Source organism: Callorhinus ursinus, unplaced genomic scaffold, assembly GCF_003265705.2.
Source record: "Callorhinus ursinus isolate GAN/ISIS: 27379988/994484 unplaced genomic scaffold, GSC_fseal_2.0 scaffold19, whole genome shotgun sequence".
Classification (NCBI taxonomy): domain Eukaryota; kingdom Metazoa; phylum Chordata; class Mammalia; order Carnivora; family Otariidae; genus Callorhinus; species Callorhinus ursinus.
Genome location: NW_027397081.1, coordinates 21,005,473 through 21,029,966, shown reverse-complemented (window position 1 = coordinate 21,029,966; position 24,494 = coordinate 21,005,473). Strand labels below are relative to the sequence as shown.

The window sequence follows — 24,494 nt, the reverse complement described above, 5'->3', positions numbered from 1 at the left end:
TGTCCATGGACAGATGAGCAGATGAACAAAGTGCAGCCAAGACAAATAATGAAGCATCATCGAACCTTGAAAAGGAAGGAAATTCTGACACACTGTACAACGTGGATAAACCTGGAGGCCACAGTGCTAAGGGAACTGATCCAGTCACCACAGGACAAAAATGGTACGACTCGCGTGAGGGACCTAGGGAAGTCAGATTGGCAGAGATGGAAGGTAAAATGGCGGCCGCCAGGGGCTGGGAGGGAAGGGAGATGGGGGGTGATGGTTTCACAGATACAGAGATGCAGGTTTGCAAGATAAAAAGAGTTCCGGGGATGGGCGGTGATGATGGTTGCACAACACGATGAAAGTACTTAATGCCACTGAACCCGCACACTTAAAAGTGGTAGAGATGGTCAATTTTATGTGAGATGTATTTTACCCCAATTTTAAAAAATACATGCCATCACTAACGTTTCTCTATTTCTATCAGAGAAGAAAAAAAGAGCCTAGAATGTTCAAGAGCAGGAAGAGGAGCTGCTGACTGCTGAGGTGAGGATAAGGGAGCCTGGGGCCCACAGATAGAGCAGGGAACCCCAAGTCTCTGAAGGCTGGTGGGGAGAACACGGAGGGACAGGAAAGACAGCTTTCCTGTGGAAACCTCTGAGCCGGAGTGATTCCAGAGTGCTGGTCCTGCACAAATGAGACACAATCTAGGGTAAAAAAAAAAAAAGGGAAAAAAAATTTTTTTTAACTGGTAGGAGATAGGAGGCGACTGGTAGTGAGCTGGGCCGCCTCTAGTTTGAAGGGAAAGACAGTCACATGCATCCACTGCAGGGAATCTAAAAGGAAAAGGGAATAGGAAGCTGAGAACAAGATGATGGGATGTGGGTCCTTCACCTGATACAGCGGTGAGCAGCTTGGTGTGTTGGACAGTTAATTTTAGTCAGGGCCCAGGAGACAGTCCTGTCTTCATGGCCCTTTGACCTTAGGTGGCCTTTGACCTTCTTTGGGCCTCAGTTTCTTCATCTATCTTCATCTTACCCTGGATCAGGGTAAGAGGCATCTTAATTAAGGCTTTAGGGGTCAACAAACCCCTTGAGATCTTATCCAGAATGGTGTTTGTGTGTATATTTTTCCGTGGAGAGATTTATACATTTTTACCAAGATTTCAAGGCTGTCCATGTCCCCAGAGAGGTTAAGAATCAGCGGAGGGGATATTCACTAGGCTCACATTAGGCTGGAAAGTTCTAAGATTCCAAGAAATCTTGAACTAGATTCCAATAAATCTTTGGGCCTCACATGAATCTTGCTTTGCTGGCAGCACAGAGATATTGTAAAAATGAAGTGAAATAATGATACTTTGAAAAGTTATAATTATTTCTCTCGTGGAAGTAAATATGATGACCGTTATGGTTGTCGGTGTTTCACGGAAAGCAAGGGTAGTTCTACCACAGGCGTAGAGGTGGCATGATAAAGGGACGTGATGAGCTACAGGTTGACCTTCTTTTGGGGAGAAATGAAGAGGCCCTCCATTCCCCTGGTGGAGGGGGGTCTGGGGCCAGAAAGAAGAGTAACACAGCCTACCCAGGAGGTGCAGCCAGGGCAGAACGAATGCATCTCTTTGTGCCAAAAAGCTCTCATTTTGCATCTGGCTTTACTTGGGAGGAAAATCTCAACTGTGTGCCCGAGAAAAGTAATGAGACTGAGGATATGTCAAGGAAAAACAGCACAAGCAGAGCTCAGTATCTGGCGACCAGAGAGCAAGACCCAGACTGGAAAGCTACGGAATGACTACGGCAGCGTCACCAGGGCAGAGGGGACCTCAGCCACAATGCGTGATGCCTATCCTGGTGGAGCCGGGCCCAGAGGCAGGGGGAGAGCTGGTTGTCAGAACCCTGCACGGTTAGACCCAGCTAGAACCTTGGCGATCATCCATTCCAACCTCCTGATTTCATGTCTGCAGAAACGGATTGAGAGAAGGGGTGAAACTGACCCAAGGAAGTCCAGGACTGGAAGCCGGCCAGTGGCTCCATTCGTTCAATTTACAAAATGTGTTTTGAGTGTGTCAGACCCTTGCCTTCGGTTGGAGATTAATAATGAGCAACAAATCCAGCTCCCTACCCTCAAGGAGTCCAAAGTCTAAAGGGAGAAACAGACACCAGTTGCTTGAGAGGTTGAGTGTCGGCTAGCATGTACGTAAGGACCACAGAGGAGGGAAGGGTCTCCCCACTTCAGGCAGGTCCATCCAGATAATGATGAGATGGAGGGTCAGCCACTTACCCCTCAGACCAGTCCTAGAGGTGCTCTAAAGTCCATGCCAAGCCGACGACCACCACGGCAGCCATGGCAAGGAGACTCTCGCAGCCTCCGGCCCCCATGGGAAGAGAGCCACTCACTCAGGCAGGCCAGCCACAGGCCCTGGTGAGAGGCCGCTCCAAATAGCACTTCCATTCATTACTTCCTAACTCGCCTCGGGGGGCTGGTCCTGAATATTGTTTCATAAATAACTTAACAGGGCTCCAGCTTGTTTAACTGAGGTTAGGCAGATGTGCACAGCGCAGGCTGATTATGAGGGAATTTGGCTGTGCTGAATGGTTCTGGGATGCTGATTCTCTGCGGAGGGGTGGCTCAGTGGAGAAAGCAGCCACACGGCTGGTGTCCCCACCTGGATCCCCAGATCACAGCAGGATGCTGCAAGAGCATTTGTCTCCAATTGTTCTTAGCCACTAATTTGGCTCCAGGGTATAACACCAATCTGAGAACAAACGGAGTAGGAAAACTGTGCCTTCCCTGAAGGAGGCCCGATCTGGCCAGAAGCAGGAGGTGGGGGGAGGTTTCCTGAGCTCAGCGCATAGGCCCCATGGCCTCCGGAGCTGGGGCTGGCCGCTTCCCTCTCCAGCCTGGAGTCACCCGGCTGCCCTGCCATCTGCCGTGCCTCACCTGCTCATTGCTCCTCCGAGGTGCCTCCAGCAGAGGACAGATTACTCTGATGGCAGGTAGATGAAATGGGATCCCTTGCTAGCAGTAACTACCCAGAACAATCTCTCTCCTGAGCAGCTGACTGTCTCTACCTGGCACCTGCCAGCGAAAGAGCTGACGGGTGGCGGAGGCACACAGAGGCGGGCAGAGGCAACTGTCCCCGTGCACGTGCACGGAGGGGACCACGAAGGCCCCGTGGAGGTGGGACTTGCTCAGAGGGCCCTCTGTCAGGCTGCAGAAAGGTAGGCTGGGCCGCCCCTCAAGAGAAGACACAAAAGCCGCTCTGTCTCTGGCAGAGTGAAGAGCTAGCACCCTCCAGGGGTAAAGAGGAAGGCAGAGCTGGTGAGCAAGGCCTCGGCAGATGCTTTCCCAAGACTGATGTGCAAAATCCCCCAGTAAACAGGAGGCCCCTCTCTCATAGTTAAATTGCCTTCTGGTGGCTTAAAATAACTGAATCAGGGAACTTTGCCTGTGACCCTCTTGAAAGCAAACTAGGAGATAAAATGCTTTTTACCAAGCCTACCGCTCTATTCACAGCCTCCCAGCCGACAGGCCATCGTTTCTGGGACAAAAATGCCTTCCTTACCGGCGCGTGAGTAAGCTAGTCAGTAACTTCATAAATCCAACATAGTATAAAAAATACTGGAAAGAAAACCATTTTTAAAAATCTCTGAGCAGTCAAAGTACACGTCACAAAATCTTCCCACTAAAGTTTATGAACCTTACTCGGAAGGGAACGTCCCAGACTGTCACTTAGAACTGTTTCAGACTGATTTTACACCTGCTTCTAACAGGACCCGTTTTCTGGTATACTCAGGCCTCGGCTGACAGAAGCAATAAAAGAGGAGGTGCATGCAGGGGACGGAGGAGGTCGAGCAAGGAGAACACGAAGGGGCAGCCTTGTGAGTCAGCACACCAGGTTTGGTCAAATTCAGGATCATTTACTTAGGAAAATAGGGGAGGACGTCCACTGCTGATGTTTAAAACATCCTTGGAGGATTTTAAGAAGTAAGCCTTTTAGCTATCTGGAAAATCCCAAATGAGTCTCCTTCGAGATGCTTCCAAGCTTCCTGTAAGTTGTGTTGAGCTTGTGCAGGAGCTGCCTGTGCTCATTCCTGGTTGGCTCATTCAATTGCCCCATGGGCACTGACTCCTGTGGATGCTGACGAAGGCAGGGACATCGTTGGATACAACACACGCACACACGTGCACATCACGAGCACCTATTACATGTTAGGTGCTCAATAGATGCACATTGTGCCGATGTTCGAAAAGGCACCTGGAAAGGGGAGGGGCAAGCCAGTCAGATTGTCCTGTGACCCAATCCCTAGCTCCACACAGGAGAATCTTTGTGGGGAGGGGGTGTAATAATTCAGGAGTCAATTAAAGATCTCATCGTACCAAAACTTTAAATGGCTCCACCAAGAAAAACACAAGGACAGCCCAGAATCAGGCCTGAAAAAATGTGGACCAGATTCTCCAGCTTATCTCAGAGACAGAGAGACAGTTGTCACCCCTCTGTGCGCCTGGCTTGCCTAGTGACAAAACGAACACTTTGGAGTCATCAGCGTCTGAAATGCTTCCAGCCCCGGAGGTGACAGGACCCTGGTTTTAGTTAAGGATGGAGCCACCCTGCCAGCCTGATTTCTTTTCTTTTCACCGAAGCTTTGGAAGGCAGGATTTAGGTCTCTGCCCCAGCACAGCCCAAGGAGACAGCAAGGGACTCTGCATCCTCTCCTGGCCCCTCGGCTGGCCCTGCCATCATTTTGGGGACAGAAAGTCTTTATGAGACTCATAAGGGATGGTGGGGGAGGGGTTAGGATTCTGGCAGTCTGTCCTGAAGAATTCAGGTTAATAATTTATATATGCATTAAAAAAAAAAAGAAAAAAACCCTCCTGAAACAAAGTGCATACAAATTATGTGACATTTGAAGGAAATTTGCCAATGTTGCTCAGTGAAGCGTAATAAATATATGCAGCCCATAATAATAAGTTACTTAAACTCAGGGCACTAAATGATTTATTAATTGTCTTCTAATCCTTTCCAGCTCCAACTAAAACCAAGAGTGTGGCCATATTTCACGTACCAGTTCATAATGCCTCCACCACCCAACAGCACGGCTGCCATTAACTGTTTGTTCGGTCCCTTTTTCATTCAGGATCCCCAACTCTGCCGAGGGGCTTTGCAGCAGGACCCACAGCTGAGGGGACCGCTATTGTCAGCAAATGGATAGATGGACCCCAAACACATCCCATCCCCCTGCACTTCTCACATGAATGTCCCATAAGGCACGTTCATTTTGCCTTGAGCTCCCTGCCTCTGGGTTCCATGTCTCCCACTGCCGTAGGTGCCACAGCATCCCTGGGTGGACATTAATCCTGGGAGAACAGGCCATTGTCTTCTGGGATGCCCCAGCACCAGGCTCACAGCCCCAGAGTCCTCCGCAGGAGCAGATGGTGAGTCAAAGAGAATTTGAACAGAGGTGGGAAATGGAACGCAGGGACCTACCCTTTCTCTAGGACACACTGACTCAGTGGGGAACGTGGGATCTCTGTTGTCGTGCCCACTTATTGGGCCTCCTCTCTAGTGCTCCAGACATGGACCGCTTCTCCCTGGAAGACTTCATGCTCAGGATGCTGCCAAGAGCCACCTACAGACAGACCCAACCCTATCTTGGGATGGGAACACCAGCAAACTAGAAGTCTGTGGCCAGAAATATCACCTGGGGATGGATGGAGAAATAGGGCAAGGTAGGGTCCCAGGAATTGAGTGACTGAGTTGAGAAGTGAAATGATTCTCCAGGAATCCTTGCTTCCCCCAACATGCTTCTCTGTAGTCCCCCATCTCATAATGATGCCATCTTCTGCCAGTTACCCATAACTGGGGGGTCCCCTTGCATTCGGCCTCTACCTTCTCTCCCACTCCTACGCACAATCAGGGGGATTTCACTCTTTAAAAAAAAAAAAACAACATATCTCAGGGCGCCTGGGTGGCTCAGTCAGGTAAGTGTCCAACTCTTGATTTCAGCTCAGGTCACGATCTTTGGGTCATGGGATCAAGCCCTGCGTCAGGCTCTGAGCTGAGTGTGGAGCCTGCTTGGGATTCTCTTCCTCCCTCTCCATTTACCTCTCCCTCTGCTCACATGTATGTGTGTCTGCTCACATGTATGTGTGTGCGCGCGCGCGCGCTCTCTCTCTCTCAAAAAAAACCCAAAACATTTCTCAAATCTATCCTTTTCCATCTCCACTATCACTGCATAATTCAGAGCCTAGGGCTGCAAATCAGCAGCTCTTCCCAGATGTTTTGTGGGATTTGCACAGTGCTCCTGGTTTTCCTTTGTTTTGTTTTTAAAAAGGTAATAATATGTGGGGCACATGGGTGGCTCAGTCAGTTATGTGCCTGTCTCTTAATTTCAGCTCAGGTCATGATCTCAGGGTTGTGGGATCAAGCCCCATGTCTGGCTCCACGCTCAGGGCGGAGTCTGCTTGAGATTCTCTCCCTCTCCCTCTGCCCCTCCCCCCACTCATGTGCGAAGTGTTCGCTCTCTTTAAAATAAATTAACAAAATCTTTTCTAAAAAGGTAATATGTAACATGGTTAAAAAATTTAAAAAATTACATGAAATGTCTCCCTCCCATTCCTGTCCCCCACTTATCCAAGCAAACATAAATACAGATTCTTGTTATCCCCCTTTCATGCACATTTTTCTGCACCTTGGTGGATTTTTTTCTTTTTATGCTTAATATAATTTTGGAGATCTTTCCATATCAGTACAAAGACAGAGCCTTCATTCCTCTTTTTATTTTTATTTATTTTATTTCATTTTTTTTTCAGAGAAAGACGTGTATCATATGATCTCACTGATATGAGGAATTCTTACTATTTCATTTTTTTTTAAGCAAGCTCTACTTCCAACGTGGGGCTTGAACTCCCGACCCCAAGATCAAGAGTCACATGCTCTATCAACTGAGCCAGGCAGGCACCCCTCTCCTTCCTTTTTTTAAATGTGTCATATTCCATTGTCAGAATATTCCATAATTTAACTAATTTAACCCCAACTGATGGACATTTGGGTTCTTCCCAATCTTTTGCTATTACAAATAATGTTGCAAGAATAAACTTTTGTGGATATTATTTCACATATGTACAAGTATTTCTTTAGGATCAATTCCCCAATATGAAATTGCTGGGGCAAAAGGCATATGATTGATAATTTTGATAGATTTTGCCAAATTGCCCTCTAAATGGGTTGTTTTGATTCACACTATAAGACAGCTGTTTCCCTAGAACTTTGTCAATACAGCGTGGTAACAAATTTTTTGGATGGTTGCCCATTTAAAAGATGAATGAAAAATGCTACCTCAGGATAGTTTTAATTTGCATTTCTTTTCACATGTAAGATTGAACATCCTTTCATATGTTAAGAGCCATTTGTATTTTCTTTTCTGTGAAAGTCTGTTCAAATTCTTTGCCCATTTTTTCTATTGGGTTGTATTTTGTTGATTTTTAGGAACTCTTTGTATATTAGGGAGAATAGTCCTGTGATGTGCGTTGCAATTTTTTTCCCCCAGTTTGTCATTTGTCTCTTGACTTTGTTTAAAATATTTTGCCTGTGTTTTTTAAATTTTTCTAATTTAAATTCCAACAGGCCTGGAGCATTCACAATCCCATTGGCCACAGCCTCCATCAATCCCCACAGTTTTACAAATGACTTAGTTTACTATTTTTAATTGCCTACACGTTGGTGTTATGTATGACCCAGAGGAAAGCTAGTCTGAAAACAGCTGATAACCGGAGGATGGCAGAGAAAGAATCTGAGTGCTTGTTGATGTCACTGAACCACTGAATTTTTCCAACTCCAGAGCACTCCTGGTTCTGGGCTTCACAATGTGTAAGAAAAAGAATTTCTTACTGTTTAAGCCACTTTGGGTTGGATTAGCTGCTACTGGCAGCCAAAGGCATTCTAACTGAAACGTATCTTGAATGTGCTTGTGAAAGTCTGGTCCCTTCCAACCCATTCCCACTGGTGCTGAGGCCAAGTTCTAGAATATAAACCTGACAACACCACTCCCCCATTTCAATACATTTCATAGCTCCCCATCACTGGCAAAATATAGTCCAAGAGCCTTAGCACTCAGTCTGTCCCTGCCCACCCCTCCCCCTCCTTGCTCTTGCTGTCTCACACTTCCACGTTGTGGTGTACCCTGTCCCTGGCTCCCTGAGGGCCCTTTTCCTCCTTCTCCTGTCTAGTTCTCGGGATGGTCTGTCCCACCATCACCTCCTCCAAGTAAATTCCAGACCAAACCCCCAGCCCCACCCCATCACCGCCACGCACCATCTGGTACTTTCCTCTGTGGTTGCATTCACCTCATTGTCTACACGTCTTTTTTACATGCCTGAGCCCCCACCCTGCTCACTTCTTTACAGTTCCTTGAAGGCAGGAGCAATATCTTGCTCATTTCTGCAGCCCCAATACCTAGCTTGGGACCCAGTGTGAGGTGGGTGTGCAACCAGCATTTGCAAACCTGAATGGAACTCCCCCCCCACTCACCTCGTGTGTTCCCACAGATGCCCCCTCGGACGTCTCCCAGCCCAAGTCCTTAGAACCAATGCCTTTCTACCCACGTCCATCTTTACAGAGAAGTTAGAAGAAATGTCCCATCCAAATGAGCCTGCTCTAAGGAGGGAAGCAGATGACCTATTAAATCATCAGATCCAGCAGTGCCATTTGCCCGAGCATGGGCTCCATACCAGTGTCCCCAGTGCTGTCTCAAACCGCCTACTGCAGCAGAAAGCCAGGGTTGGGAGCTGGGTTCCCAGCCACTTAACCAGCTGTGGGAACTCAGAGAAATGACTTAAGCCCTCTGTGCCTCAGCTTTCTTACTTGGGTAAAAGGGATGAGCAGGCTGTTGGGAAGAGGGTAATTGTCAGTAAATGATAGTCACGTTATTTCCTCCCTCAGAGCTGAATCAGCCCCAGATAAATGAGGCAAAGTCCACGCAGAGCACACCCCAAACACTTCCACGGGGCAGGCCTCCTTTCTGGGTCAGACACCAATATGGTGGCCAAGCAGCAGAAATATACTGATGGGAACAACAGGGAAAGGAGGGAGTTGGCATCCCCTGGGTGCTTCCTGCGCGCCGGCCTATGCTACCCGGGCATACCTGTCACCAGGCACCTGCGTCCCCTGTCACCACATGCATGAGCCACAGCGGCCCCGCACAAGCGTGTTTTCAGTCCTCTTCTGGACAGAAGCAAAGTGAGGCTTACAGAGGTTAAACAACTCGCCCAGTGGGGCCATGTTTTGAACCCACTTAAGGGGGGAAGTCAGGGTCTCACCTCAGCTCTGTCTGGCTCTCACCCCTGAGTTCTTTGTACCACCTCATGTTACACCCAGACTGCATGGAATGAAGCTGGCCCAACATATCCAGGACTTGTGTGCCTGCTGATAAACCTGGAGGAGGTGACCAGGGAAGGGAGAGAAAAGAGGGAGGTCCAGGGGTGAGGGGAAGGGGGGAAATGGGAGGGGGAAGAAAGAAGTTCCTAGAAAAGATTTCTCTCATATCCCCAGCATGCCTCTGTGTATGTGTGTATGAGTGTGTGTGTGTGTGTGTGTGTGTGTGTGTGGTTTGGCAGTGTGAGCTTGCGCAGATGCATGTGCACGTGTGTGACTGTGTCCCGTGTGCATATGGCTCTGTGTGTGCAGGTGTCTATGACTGGGTGCGTGCGGCTGACATGTGTATGGCTGTGCGTGTGTGCATGTGTGCACGTACGTGGGTACCCATGAGTGTGTGCTGAGGAGGGGAGGAGGGCCGCTGGCACACACAGGCCTCCCACCTACTTCCATACCTGCTCACGCCTAAACATGCCCCATGTGGACTCTGCATGCGGTCAGCAGTGGGAGACTTCACCTATTAACTGTCGCAGGCAGTTCCAACCAGCCATGTGACATCAGCGTTCCCGGTGCTGTTATTAGCCCATGACTGACCTGGCAAGGCTGCGCAAGGGACGGCAGAGGGGAGAAGGGAGGGAGGAGATGCCTCCGCCAATTCTGTCAGGCTTCCCTGGACAGACCTTCCCAGACCCGGACACATCCCGGCCCCCTAGTCAAAGACAGAACTCTGGGCAGGCACTTCCGCTTATGTGCCTCTCAGTTTTTGGAGACGCTCAGAGCACAGGGAAGACACACACACACCTTCCCAGACCAGCAGTCAATGGCATCAGCCTGAGCCTCTGGCTGGGGAAGGAGTGGGGAGGGGGCCTGCAGGAGAGGAGGCCACCTTGGCTCCCAGCCAACCCTCTCAGGCCCCCTCAGGACCCATCCGGATTCACCCCCCACCAGGACTGCTCTGGGCACCCATCTGGATTCACCCGCCGCCAGCACTGCTCTGAGTTTCTCTCCCTCCTCCCTCTCGTTCCCTCTGGTGCTGTCGATGGTTAAGAGGAACAGGGCCCACCGTGGGGTCACAGCAGCCTGTCAGGAACAGGCAGAATCGAAACCACGGCTCAGCTCCCAGTCCCTTCCTAATCCCGCTGGCTACCTGCCACTCCAAAGTCCTCTGAGCTATGCCGGATGACAGCCACCGTAAAGGATTTTCTCCCGAAGCAGGACAAAAGAAGACTCTTATGGAGTCAAAAAAAGAATCTTATGGGGCCTGGACCAATACAAATCCTTACCTTTTCCCTGGACTCCAGGGAAAAGAAAAAGAGAAAGAGAGAAAACCGTCTCCTTATACTTACTTAACATAAAAACATCTCAGCGGCTGGGGAAACCCTCATTCTCTGCATTCCCTAAAACCTGGGACCCCCAGCGTCCCCGAACATAGCTGACCGATTCAAGTTAACAGCACAGACTGAAACCAAACAACTGAGCATGGTATGTGACTGCCTAGGCCTGGGGAGAAAGAGGAAGAAACACACACACACACACACACACACACACACACACACACACACACACACTGTATAACACTGTATATTATAATAATTATCTGACCTTCCTGTGGTCCTCTGATGCCTTCAAAGATCCTTTCACTTCCATCCTCTGGTTTTCGTGAATTACAAGGCACTGGAAAACAGAAGTTTACATCCTGCTTTTCTAGCTGAAAGACCTTGGGCAAGTTGTGTCCATTTTACAGCTGAGACAAGTAAGGCCCAGGGTCTGCCCGAGTCACCAAACCGTATCACACACAGTGCTGTGTCCACCAAGGGCCTAACCCATGGTCCACAGCTTTCTGCATTGCCCCCTAGCTTTTCTTTCACTCATTCTAGCCTTGATTAGAAAACCAATGACTCCTGCGCTCACTCCCAAGCCCTGTCCTCCTGGTGGGAGAAAAACAGTTCCCTAGTAGCAAGCTGATATTTGGACAATCTGAGAGCCTCCCAACTGCTCCGGAAGACACGGCCTTCCCCTTCCAGGGCTTAGCAACGCTGCCAAAACAAGAGGAGAAAGCTTCCAACAAAAGTTTGTTTTCATGGAGATTTTATTTCCTTCGCTGAGGCTCTCCCACCACAGATTTCTCTTTGTTGGAACTTGCATTCAGAAGTCACCAGATACACAGCCCCTGACCCTTTGAGCCCTCCGGGGATCTCACGCCTTTATCTTCCCTCCCAGTCCGGCAGGCTGCCCGTTGCCCCCCCCCCCCGCCCAAAAGGCCCTTTGAGCCACTCAAGAGAGAGAGAGGGGCTCTTGGAGTGGACAGAGGTCTCACCGGGATGAGCCCTCCACGTCAAAGGGTGAGGGACACGGGGCCCTGCATGCACGTGTCTCGGAGTATAGGCAAGGGCATGAGGACGTCTAACCACATCCCTGAGTCCCTGAGGTGGAGGTCGCGTCCCACGTTCCACGATGATGAGGCTGTTAACTGGGGCTCGACAGCAGGATGCGGATCTCCCAGGCCGTCCCAGGGCTTGGCTCAGCTCACAGACGCAGGGCCAGCCCAGGAACAGCTCGGTAGGGGATAACATTTGTCCTAGATGGACAAGCCTTTCCTTTTTGCCCTTTTCAGGATCAGCTGCCCTCCCAGGGCCACAATTTAGAGATTTTACTCTGGCTGTCTCTCTTAGCCAGGAAGAAAGGAGCTCACGACATTAATCTGTGCTGCATGGGCTACTCTCCCCGGCGTGTGCATTAGAGAGAGCGAGCGGGAGGGAGAGCAAAAGAGAATCCAAAGAGTGGATGCTTAGCTCTGAGGGATAAATTGCTAATGGTAGAATTACAGGTTCAAGAGGCAGGCGGGGATTTGGAGGTGGCGGCGAGGCGAAGCTCGCAGGACATTAGGGTCAGGCCAGAACTCGGGTTTGATTCTCAGCCCTACAACTTGCTAACTTTGTGGTCTTGGGCAACATCATCTCTTTGGGTCTCGTTTCCATCCTCTGTTCAAATGGGGATGACACCATGTCAAGGACGGTATGAGGAACAGACAACAGACCCAAAAAGCCGGTGTCTGGTACCCAGGAGGAGCCTGGCTCCCCCTTTGTGGGGCCTAAGGTTGAGTTGGCACCATCGGCATTTCTCTTTGGGTTGCCACACAAATGGTTTGGGTTTTCCTCTATATACACCATCTCACCCCTGCCCTAGTCTGTATGTAGCTAGACGGTAGGATTTTTAATGTTCATGTTTTTAAGGGTCTGTGTGAACTTTTGTCAGGAGGAGACAATAAAGGCAACTGACTAAGCATTTTTCAAAACTACCATTTCCTTGGTTTCTCACGTGGTCTTATTCCCATTTAATAAATGAAGGAATTGTGAGTCAGGGATATGAAGTGACTTTTCCAAAGTCACCCAGCCCGTGAGCAAGAAAGATGAGGCCAAGCCTTGTCACGTCTAGCACAGGCACGTCCAAAGAACTGTCACCTTGAAGAGGGCAGAGAGGGGTGACAGGTGTGACGAAACTCGGGGAGTTTTATATACAAAGGGAGGCCACGAAGCCTGATAACTTTTTGAAGATGGGGGATTCTGAATAAACCATCAGAGCCCGGATTTGAAAGCCCAGAAACTAGAAGGCAGGGTGGCAGAGAAAAGAGGACAATCTCACAGGATTTCTGGGGCAGCTCGGGAGTTCAGGGAAAGCTGTCTTACTCCATGTTTTGACACGAAGACCTGCGGAAGGCAGCCCTGGGCCAGGCCAGGCTGAGACCAGATGGAATATGTAGTAGAAACAGCATCTGTAGAAGTCTACGTTCCAAGTCAAAGTGAGTGCTGACGCCAGACCCTTAATGACCCACCTGCCCACAAAGTGTGTGCCCAAGTTGTCCATACACAGTAATGAACAAGGGATGGGGGCGGAGCCAGGGAAGGGCATTGGTCCCGTCCTAACTATAGAACCAACCAAGGGGCCCTTCGGCTTGAGAGCCGGCTCTGTGGATCATTCTTCCTCTCCATGCGCACCTTCCATTAGCCCAGGAATACAGAGAGTTGGGCTGTGACCTTCCTTCTCTCTCCCCTCTCTCGCCACCCGATTCAGTGGGGTGCCCTGATGACACTAAGCTCTGACAGGCCCTTCACAAGCACACTCTTCTCCTCCTGACCAGCATCAACCTGCCAGGGCCAAGTCAGGTGCAATCACACCTGCCCTAGAAGGCTGACTCCTGGATTCCATCCAGAGGATTCCAGGATCTCAAATTCATAATTACCAGCTCCAGAAAGAACGCTACCCCTCTGCCTCCTCGGGCACACACAAGACGGGCGACGTGTTTCTGGACTGATCTCCTGCTTAACCAGCTGCAAAGGAACTCTTGCAAAGGGAAGATGAGGAATTCCTCCTGAGTCCAGGGAAGCCGCTAGTCTATACTGTGAAGCAATTGCAGACAGTCTCCTTTTGCTTTCAAATGTACTTAATCAACATGAAAAGGATTGTGAGGGCTGGAGGTCCTACAGGTAGAACTAACGGAGAAGAATAATGTTCATAAATCATTTAGCATGCAGTCCAAACAGAGGTGTTATTTATTTTTTTCTTAAAGGAAAAGGCAATGCCAAAGAAACAGAGCCATGCAGGAAACCAAATACACTGGGACTTGTCCCCCAGTGTAGTGTCCCCAAGTGGAGCAAGGCAGCCCTTTCATATCATTTTCAACCGCAATCTGACCCTCAGTAACTGATTTTCCATCGTGGGTCCCTCCCCCATCCCAAAGCTCAGACCAGCGAAGGGGTCAGCACTGTGGACAGACAGCTGAAGAAACAGCTGCACCCCCACCTACCACTGCTGCCCCAGCCCAGGGACGGACTGTCTCTCCTCCGCAGCTGACTCCACCCTGTGGCAGCTGGGCCTGAGCTGGGAGCTTTTAGGAGGAGGGGAAGTCGGGCCCACGAGACCCAGGCTACATTTTTTTCAGGCCTCAGCTCAGATGTCACCTCCTCAGAGGACGCTCCCCGCGCCTAGCCACCCTGCAGAATGACGCCCATATCCTGGCTACTCTCTACCACCTTCACCTGCTTTATTTTCCCTTCAGAGCAATTATTACTACTTTGCATTATATTAGATAGATGTTTATTATGTGTGTCCTCTACCAGGACGTAAGCTGTGCAAGGGCAGCAAATGTTTTGCTGTTTTGTTGGCAGTCGAATCTCCAGCACCTAGAACAGTACCTGACACAGAGGAGGTACTCAATGAGTATTTGTTGAATGCATAGATGGATGGATGGATGGACGGACGGACAGGTAAGTAAGTAAGTGAATAAAACAGTTCCTTCCCCCTCATCCAAGAAACATTCCAGGTAGAGAAACCCTTGTCTACTCCAAAGTAGGAAGACGGCAGTCAGGAACTAGGGATCTGTTGCTGATTTCTGAATCTGTCATTTTGAGCCAGAGTCAACTATTCCTGCTCATCAGCCTTACCTTCCCCACCTGTAGAATGGGTATCACTCCAATGCCAGAAAGATAGTGAGGGGGGAATCAGAGAGAACTACCGTTTACTGATTTCTCTTAACAAGTGCCTTGTACCGTGCGGGGCAACTGATGTTGACGTTGATGAACATTGCCTCACTTAATCCTCACATTTAATCCTGTGAGACTGATAATATTACCTCCATTTTAGAGATAAGAAAACAGAGTCTCAGAAACATAAAGTAATTCACCTAAACTTGCACACTTAGGAAAGCAATAGAAAGGAGATTTCAACCTGGGCCTGCAGATCCCAAAGCCATCTCCGTGAAGCATGGTGGCATGACATAGCAGAGTTTATCCTTTTACACGTGTGTTAGGGGCATCGTCGTGGAGGAAAATCCATGAACTCTGCACTTTTCCAGAAGTAGGAGGGGGGAGAGAAGTTAGGGTGACATCTCGTCCCAGGTGCCCTGACACTTTCCAGACTTCCACATGGAAGATCCCATATCCCAGGAGACCCCTCAGTTTCAGGTGACCCGGAACAGTTGGTCACCTTCAGTGGGAGGCAGCCACAGCTAGAGACCCTGAACACTGTGGCCAGCGAGCACGGGATTTCCTCAAGGCACCTCGTCCACATGTTCCACTAGCAGTGATGCGAGGCCCCGCTGTGTCGGCGCCACATGGCTATACGCCCCCAACACAATGCCTGCACCTGATTCACTACACACAGGCTGGAGCCCACATTGGCACGAAGGGAGAGGCAGGGACCTGTGAGGTGTCGTGGCCCTCCTTTGGCCCTGAACACACTGGCCTCAGAACAAGAACAGCGTGGGCTCCTTCCCTAAAGGACTGCAACCACCAGGACGAGATGACCTCCTGAAAGCAAGGAGGGCAGATTCCTGGGATTCCAGTCAGGGAGGCTGGACAGGAAGAGCAGAATGCAGGACTGCCGGTAAGTGGCCAAGAAGTAACACTGGGCCCATGGGAGGGACCCTCCCGGATTCCCAGATCAAAGGCACAGATTCGGATAGAAAGGCCACCTCCGTGGGTTCTCTTTCTGTACAAGAAGCCATCTCTCTATTCTCCAGCCAGGCTGTGGCAGAGCGTCTCTGTCTTCATTCTCCTGCCTCCAGAGGGAAGACCCATCCAGGGTCCATCCTCCCAGCCCCCACCTCCACCACCTTGCTTCATGTCCAGTGAGGGCCAACCTCCATCCTGAACCACCTCGACTTTGGGGATGGGCTGATCGATTCTTCTCCTGGGGCCAGGGCTAGAATATGAGCAATCACAGCCTAGAACGTCAGAGGAGACCAAGTGGAGATGAGGGTGGGGGTAAAGTGTAAGGTATGGGGGTTGCATAGGACAGACTCCCTCCCACCTTCAAGATTTCTACTTGCAGGGCCTTCGTAGAGGGGCCCTTTGTTCACTGGTTCATTCATAACCCAGATGGCTCTGCCTTGCATCTTGCAACCCAGAGCTATGGACCATAGGCCCCCTTGTTCTCCTCTTCCATCCTCCAGCCCCGCCCCACTTACTCCTGTGCTGTGGGCATTTTGCTTCCTAAATGTCTTCAAACTTTTCATCTGGGCGTTTTCAGTGTCCTGGCTCTGTGCCTAATGTCCTTCCTCTCTTCCTCAACATGCTGTGTCTGTAACCTCCCCCTCCTTTTCTCTTGCCCTAAAAGCGGAGCCCCTCCTCCTTCCCTAGGCTGTTCCCATCTAGGCTCCCACCCTCCACCCCACGGTGCCCATCAATTCAGAGTGTGTATTCGTGTATCTTCAGTCTCTCCCTCTGCTCAGGCTGCCCTCCTTGACCTATAAGCACACAAACTCTCCCCAGACCCTTAGGCACACAGTGCAGTAGCAAACACTCCCCAGAAGGCAAAACTCCACCCATGACACTTACTGGCCTTGTGTCCTCCAGAGACTCAGTGTCTTCATCTGTCAAGTGGGTGTAATAGCTCCTGCCTGACTCCCTTAAATATGGCGAAGAGGAGCAAGATAATGGACTTGAAGTATTTCTTAAGTTGTAATATGAATGGAAGGATTATTTAACCTTTAATGCTATCCTTCCAATCTCGCTCTTTCCTTTCACTGCCAAACCTTTGAAAGAGCAGCATGTGCTCACAATTGTCACTTCCTCTTCTCTCCCGACCCCCTGAGACCTGGTTGCTGACCCACAACCCCACTGACACTGCACTTGAGGCAGCCGAGGGCCCCTGGCCCTGCCTGCAATGGCCATTTCTCAGGCACAGCCCCCCTCAACTCAGAGTGTGACCCTTATCCCTTCTCCCTCCCTCAAACCAACTCATCTTCTCTTTACTGTTTCCGCTAATGATACCCCTTCTCTTCCAAATCTGTACAATTGCCAAGCTATAGAAATCTTGGAATTCTTGGTAATTTCTCCCTCACCACCACCCCAACCCTGCCTCCTCCAACTTTGACTTCAGCCCCTCGACTAAGCCAGGCCCAGCACATCCCCACATGGGCAGTTTCAGTCCTACTGGTCCAACTCCCACCTAATCTCCCACGTTCTCTTCCTCCTTACCTGTTACCAACACGCGTCTTAATTCCGTCACTACTTGTCACCCCCAGTTATAGTGGTCTCCCAACTTACTCCTCTCTGCCCTGATCTATGCTACACTTTTAGTGTCAGCAAAACCCTCCTATAAGGCAAAGTCTTCTCTTTTTATTCCTTATATCAAAACCTGCAGGGGCGCCTGGGTGGCTCAGTCAGTTAAGCGTCTGACTCTTGATTTCGGCTCAGGTCATGGTGTCGCAGTCATGAGATCGGGCCCCATGTCAGCCTCTGTGCTCAGCACCGAGTCTGCTTGTCCCTCTTCCTCCCCCCTCTGCCCTTCCCCACTCCCCACTCACACGCACACACACACTCTCTCAAATAAATTAAGTAAATAAAATCAAAAAAAAAAAAAACAAACTGCAATGGCCCCTTGCAGCCTATAGAATAAAGTGCAAATCCCTAAGCCTGACACAGAAAGCCTTCACACCAGGGCTCTAACCTCTTTCCAGCCTTAACATATAATCTACTTTGGTGTTAACCCTACAGTTTTAATAAATTAGAGTATTTCTTGTTCCCTGACTACACTCCATACTTACCTACCTCAGGGCCTTTGCACACCCCATCTATCTATTGAAATGCCTCTCTTCCATGACTGCCCATTAGAACCCTACACCTCCTTCAAGCCCAGCTCAAAAGCCATCTGTCCATGAAGTATTTCCTGGCAACCCCATGAAGAAATATATTTCCTAATTCAATTCACAGTATATCATTTGATACTTATCATCTTCTATTAGACCCGTTCATTCCTGGATGCCATTTAGCATACTTATAAATCCATAGTAATTATGCGATAAATATTTGCTGAATTAAAAAAAAAATCAACAACTAAATTAAGTCTCTCTAGTGGTTTCCAATCCAAGGGCCTCAGGTAGGATTTGCTTGATGATTCTTGGCCCCCAGCTCATCTCCCGCCCCATCCAAGAGTCCTGTGGCAAAGCCAGGTTGATGGTCAGCCACGCCCCACACACATGTGCTCGCACCACTTCCTCACCTCCCATGCACTCCTCACCCCTCTCTCGCCTGCACCCTCGGGTGCCAACAGCTCTCACACCAACAGAGTCAGTGAATACTTTCTAGTCCTTCTCTTGCTGGATTTGCCATTGTTATTGCACCTGGCTCTGGTCTCACTCTCCATCACAAAGCCTTCTACTCCTCTGGTTTGGTGATGCCACCCTTTCCAGATTCATCTAACTCCCCTTCCTCTCTGTAGCTCGTCTGTGGTTTTTCTATCATCACCTCTTAAATGTTGTGTTCCTCTGGATTCCGTCTTTACCCACTCTTCTTCCTCTGCATCCTCTCCTGGGTGATCTCATTCACTTTCATGGCTTTGACCACCATCCATGGGCTAATCTCCATCTCCAGCCATGTCCTCTAGTGTATATACTCAGTGTCTTGACAGACATCTCCAGCGAAGGGTCCCATGCATATTCGAACTCAGTGGGTTGGAAGGGAGGAAGGGAGGAAGGGAAGGGGGAAGGAGGGGAGGAAGGAAGGAAGGGAGGAAGGGAGGAAACAAGGAAGGAAGGGAGGAAGGGGGGGAGGGAGGAAAATAATAAACCCCCAGAAGACCTATTCTTCTCTTGGTTTCCCTGGCATAGTTGCTGGAACCCCCATCCACCTAGTACATAAGGTAAAAACCTAGAAGTCTCCATGGAAAGCACCCTTTCAGAGTTCTTAACTCTGGCCTCTCCCCTCCATCCACAGCACCACCGCTTCCATCCAGCATTCCTCACTGCTTGCCTAGAGGACTGCAATAGGTCTCCCACCGGTCTTATCCACATTAATCCAGCCTTCTCAGTCCTGCCAACATGATCTTTCTAAAACACAAATCTCTCCCAGACATTTGCCAGCCTAAAATCCCTTAATACTAACAATAGCTACAATTTATTGAGCATTCTCTTTGTTCCAAGACTGCTCTTGGCACTTTACACTGATCAACTCAGTTCTCACAACGAGGGAAGTACTATTTTGTACTTGTACACCCTTTTTACAGGTTAAGAAATTGAGGCACTGAGAGATTAAGTCATTCATCCAAATTCACATAGGCAGCGGGGAGTGGCAGAGCAGGGCGTCTGGCTCCAGAGCCTGCCTGCTTCTTGGCTGCTATTTCCTACGGCCTCTTCGAAGGCTCCCCGTTGGCTCTGTGAAAACTCTTAAGCTCCTCAGATGACATAGAAGGCTCTCCATGACCTGGCCAGTCTTGCTCCTCCACTCACCTCCTGCTCCTCCATGGACCATGCCTTCTGCTCCAGAATCCCGAACTGCTTACTTTGCAAATGCACATCATGCTGGTTCATGCATGCATGCCTTTGTGCAAGCTGATCCCTTGCTTAACACTCTCCTCCCCAACATTTGGCCACATTTTGGACTATTTTCTACTCAAGCCAGCTTACAGTCACAAAAGTCAGTTTCTTCCAACCACCCCGGATAGCCATCAACCTGAGCTGTGTCCCTATACGGTGCCCCCACATGCCCCTGCTCCTGAGTTTTCTTCTCAGTTCCCCCTCTAGACTGTAGACTCCTCAAGAGTGGGAACTTGGTCTTATTTGGCTCTGCATCTGCAGAGTCCAGCACAGTGCCTGGAACACAGCAGTTGCCCCATAAATATTTGCTGAGCTGAACGGAAGTCCACCTTCCCCAGAGCACTCCATCATCCCACCCCAACCAAGGCCCTGGCCCCAGTCATTCTGGAGCAGCTCGGTGCACAGCCGTCTCTTTCTTCCCAGAATCCCCTCAGTGCATAGAATCTGTGCCACTCATTTAGTAATTAATTAATCCTGTCCCTTCTTGTGACCTCCCCTGCATTGCGATCTTCGTTATTATTTAAATCTTGTATTGTTACTTTTCTTTCCCCGAACCACTTCCCCAGTTAGAGGATACGCTCCTTGAGGCTGGAAGTTAGGGGCTAGGTTTCACGTGTATTCTGATATTCCTAAATGCTTTGTACATCTCAAGTGCCCGATAAACATATGTTCATTTAATGTAGTGCAATCTAGGGGAGCTGAGGTTGGGTTGCAGCACACATCTTCGGGGTAGGGCAAGCAATGGGAGAAAAGGGAAGAGATCCTGATGTTAAAGTAGGGGCTGTTTTGAGAGGTAAAATATTTAGGACTCAAGGGAGCATCACCCAGTCTCTGTTCAAAGGGCCCCCCTCCCCCACCACAAACCAGAGACTCACCTGCTGGCTTTGAAATGAATTTGTACTTGGATGTAATAAAATATAGAATAAAATACTGGATTCAGAAAAAAGGAGTCACAAAGTATGCATAAAAACCAAAAATATCACTCCCTGCCCTCCATCAAGGAGCCTCCAGCCTCGCTTGCTGGACACCAAAGCCCATTTTGCATTAACTGTCCCTCAGTGGATCTAAGAACCACTGGAGCTCCTGCAGGGTGGGCAGTGGAAGAGACACAGGCCACCTAGAGCCTGGGGTTCAGGCATGCCTTTCACAAGGGCTCTCCCAGTCCTCTTGGGAAGGAACCCCATGCCCCACATGCTTTCATTAACATTGGAAAGTATCTAGCTCTACCAGCCTATTATGTACCAGGCAGAATGGATACAAAAATAAGTGTCAAGAACCCAGACCTCCAAAGTATCCATGATTAGAACATGCATTGAGGGGGCGCCTGGGTGGCTCAGTTGGTTGAGCGCTGGACTCTTGGTTTCAGCTCAGGTCATGATCTCAGGGTCGTGGGATCGAGCCCCACGTTGGGCTCTGCACTCAGCATGAAGTTAGCTTGTCCCTCTCCCTCTGCCCCTCTTCTGTTCCCACGCTCTCTCTCTCTCTCTCAAAAAAAACACAAAAACACAAATGAACAAACAAAAACAACATGCATTGAGGATCTTCTACTTCACTCCTTCCTTCTAGGAGTAACATGTAATGTTCAAGCATAGACTCTGTGCTAGGCACTATTTATTACTGAGTCCAGGGAATATGGTAGCACACGGGACAAGCTCTGACCTTCCAAGAATTAACAGCCATTGTGTGCAAGGTACCATGAGCACTCAAAGAGAGATCAGACACAGTCCCCATCCTAGTTTGTGGCCTAATTTTGGAGACAGGTTCTTTATGTACAAGGCGTGGACTGTTTGTGTGGTTGCCATTATTCTATATAATAGCCAATCACACCAGAGAGCCTAGACTGAGCACAGGTGGACCTCTGAGCTCACAGCAGGAAGAGGCTGTAGAAAGGAGACAGCTTCAGCCACGCCTGGAGGAGTCAGGGAGAGTATCACAAATGGAGAAAAGTTGTTGGGGGAGTACAGAAAAGACCCTGAGGAGGTTTACTGGAAGGCAAGCCTCACGGTGTTGCACAGGGCTCCCTCTGGCCAGAAGTGGGGTTAATTCCCAATATAAATAGGGGCGATCTGACAGGATGAGTGCCTTAAAGCATATACACTTGGAGGAGAGGTCTAGAACCAGGGCTGTCAACCGTCCGGGGAACTTTCACTGATTACACTGGGAAATTCCCAGGCAAACTGGGATAAGTTGGTCACCCTATGACTGGACCACAGGCTGGCAACTTTTGACTTAGCAAGCACGGTCCTCATAAATCCATTAGCCCCTTGCTGCTCACAGGGTGGCCCACAGACCAGCAGCATCAATATCACCCGGGGAGCCTGTTAAAAATGCAGACTCTCAGCCCCACTCAGATCTACTGATTTAGAATCTGCATTTTAACAAGATGCTCAGGAGACTCATTTATACATTAATGTTTGAAAAGCATGGCTTTAGTGGCCCTTTCTTTGGAGATGTAACTGCCAGCCACACTGGTTGCATCCTGGGGACCAAAACCAGCCTCGGTCCCCACGATGGCTCAGCCCACCCCCCAACATGCTATGAACTAAACTTGCTCTTCTGGGAAAGGAGCAGCTTTTGCTTCTTCCCCTGTCCATCTGAGCACCAGAATTCTTTTCCGCTCCAGCATCTCTACGATTCAAACCACCGAAAATGAGATTTACTCTCCAGGGTCTGACCTCTCTCTGTGCCAACCTCCAACTCATGGATCTCCAGTAAAAGGCAGTTCCAGGAGCCCCAAGCAAAGGGCAGCATGGAGATTACCCTGGAGATGACACAGAAATTCTGGAGTCCTGAGTTTTATTTCTTGCTCCAAGGAGATATGCGCACACATGGACACACACCCCAGTCAGCCTCACAGTAAGTTAAATCGAACAGTTTGCTGAGCCAAGCCATGCCGGACTCCAGGCATTTTGCTAGTTAGCTAATGAAAGACCACCCCACCCAGAGCTTGGCCAGGCTTGTGTGTGCTCCAAAAAAAAAAAAAAAAAAAAAAAAAACCCTCAAAGGAGGGCATTTGGGTTTGTGGCTTGAACCTTAGGCCTCTCTCAGTGGTTGTGAGGGGAAGGATCTCCTCAGCTGGGGGAGAGAGAAGACCAAGGCCTTGCCATCCTATCCCCACAGAACATTTTACAAGCTCTGTCCTTCTGGCCTCTGCTGTCTCTTGATTTCACTGAAGGGCCACGGAAGCAGGGGCCAGCTCCATGACACCTGTGTTGGCAGCACCCTGGCTAGATACTGGCCTGATGGTAAATATTTAGAGGCCAGACTCGAGGTCCGAGCCCTGGACCCTCTACCTTCAACTTAGAGCTGGGAATTTTCTGGGCAGTGTGTCCAGAAGGCCTAGAGTCATGGTTACCAGATACCAGAGCCTTGCAGATAAGACTTGAAATGAAGAGCTCCGGAGGAAAAACTTACCACACTCAAATTCCATTACGAAGGCCATATGTTAGGGATTGCAAATATTTTACCTCATAATGAAAGGTTTTTGAAAACTTTAAAAACACCTGGCAGCTGGGGGTGGGGGTGAGAGAGCAGTGAGTGGATTTGCCCATCTCTAAACAAACAAACAAACAAAAGGCATTTGTTTCTATAGTATCATCAAAGGAAGCTTTAATGGAACAACCCACTCTGTGGGGATGGAAGTGGGTTGAGGGTGTCTATCCGACAGGACGCACTCCCCGCCAACGACAGCCCCTCTCCAGAGCCCCAGGAGCTCTATTTTGTTTTCCTCTCCCCGTGCACTTCAGAAGGCTCCCACTGAAGAGTAAGGAAGGAGGGCCCTGGAGGGTGCCCCTGGGGAGTGGTTGAGGGCTCTGTCTGCCTGGACAGACCTTCCCTTCGGAGTGGTGGACTCGGGAGGCAGGACACAGAGAGCTTCAAGCTCGCTCGGCCCCTAAGCGACGACTTGTCCCCACGGCACACCTGCGCTGTACCCAGGCCTCTTCGGGGACAGACACATCCTCCGTGTGGCAGAGCAGGTGCTTCATTCAGGGGGGATGTGAGGTTGGAGGGGAGAGGTGAGGAGCAGGGAAACGGGGTCCAGAGCCCAGTGGCTAACCTCCCCCATGCCCCGTTGGCATTTAATGTTTCCCCAGGACCCAAACAGATCAGGCCTACTGCCCCTTGAGGGAGGGGGGCCGGAAGTGTCACAGCTGCAGCCTGGCAGGCCCCTTGCCCCCAGCATGTCTAGGGTGAGATGGGGGGCTCTCTCGGGGATGCCATTCAGGCCCTGTCTTTTGGGGAAAAAAGCCAAAGAAAAACATGTATTTATAACATGAACTTCCCTCCTCTCCTTCCCCTCAGCTAACTGATTAATTAAATGAATACAAAGGCCGTCTTGTTGGGAGCCCCAGCCGCAGGGACCCTCTGTGTTTTCTTTAAGCCGGCCTAGCAAACAGGAAACAAAAGGCTTAATTCTGTCTGGTTTCATGAAGGGGGCTGTATGTCACAGCCAGAGGCTGGGGCTCTGCCAGACCCCACGGAGCAGCCACAAGGCAGCTCGCGACCCCCATCCTCCGAGCCGAGCCCACCACCCACCAAACACATACTCTTCCCCAATCCCGAGCTAAAGCCAAGCTAGGCTGCCCCTTGGGGGAAATGCCTACACGGCAGGAGAGAAACTTAAAGGGAGCCAGGCATGCCCAAGAGAAAGCTCTAGAAGAAAACCTTCAAGGGAGGAATTTCATCCACTGGGCCATTAACAACAGGAGAGAGGGAAGGTGGCTAATTCTGGGGCTTTCCTGGAGAAGATGAAAAATAACCCATTTTTCCAGCTGTCACACTTCCTCTTCCAGTGAATCTCCCAGATATTCTTTAGCTTGGCAGCCA

General features: G+C 49.8%; 1 protein-coding gene across 15 annotated transcripts in view; it reads right to left on the bottom strand.

Annotated features, from left to right (window-relative positions):
- PKNOX2 (PBX/knotted 1 homeobox 2) overlaps window positions 1-24,494 on the bottom strand; it is a 303,585-nt gene that overhangs the window by 195,351 nt on the left and 83,740 nt on the right. For 8 of the 15 annotated variants that reach the window (XM_073903918.1, XM_073903920.1, XM_073903922.1 and 5 more), the window contains one exon: window positions 10,958-11,029. The exons of the other annotated variants lie outside the window; for them this stretch is intronic. The gene's annotated coding sequence lies outside the window, so the exon portion shown is untranslated. The remainder of the gene's footprint in view (window positions 1-10,957; window positions 11,030-24,494) is intronic. 15 annotated transcript variants of the gene reach the window in all.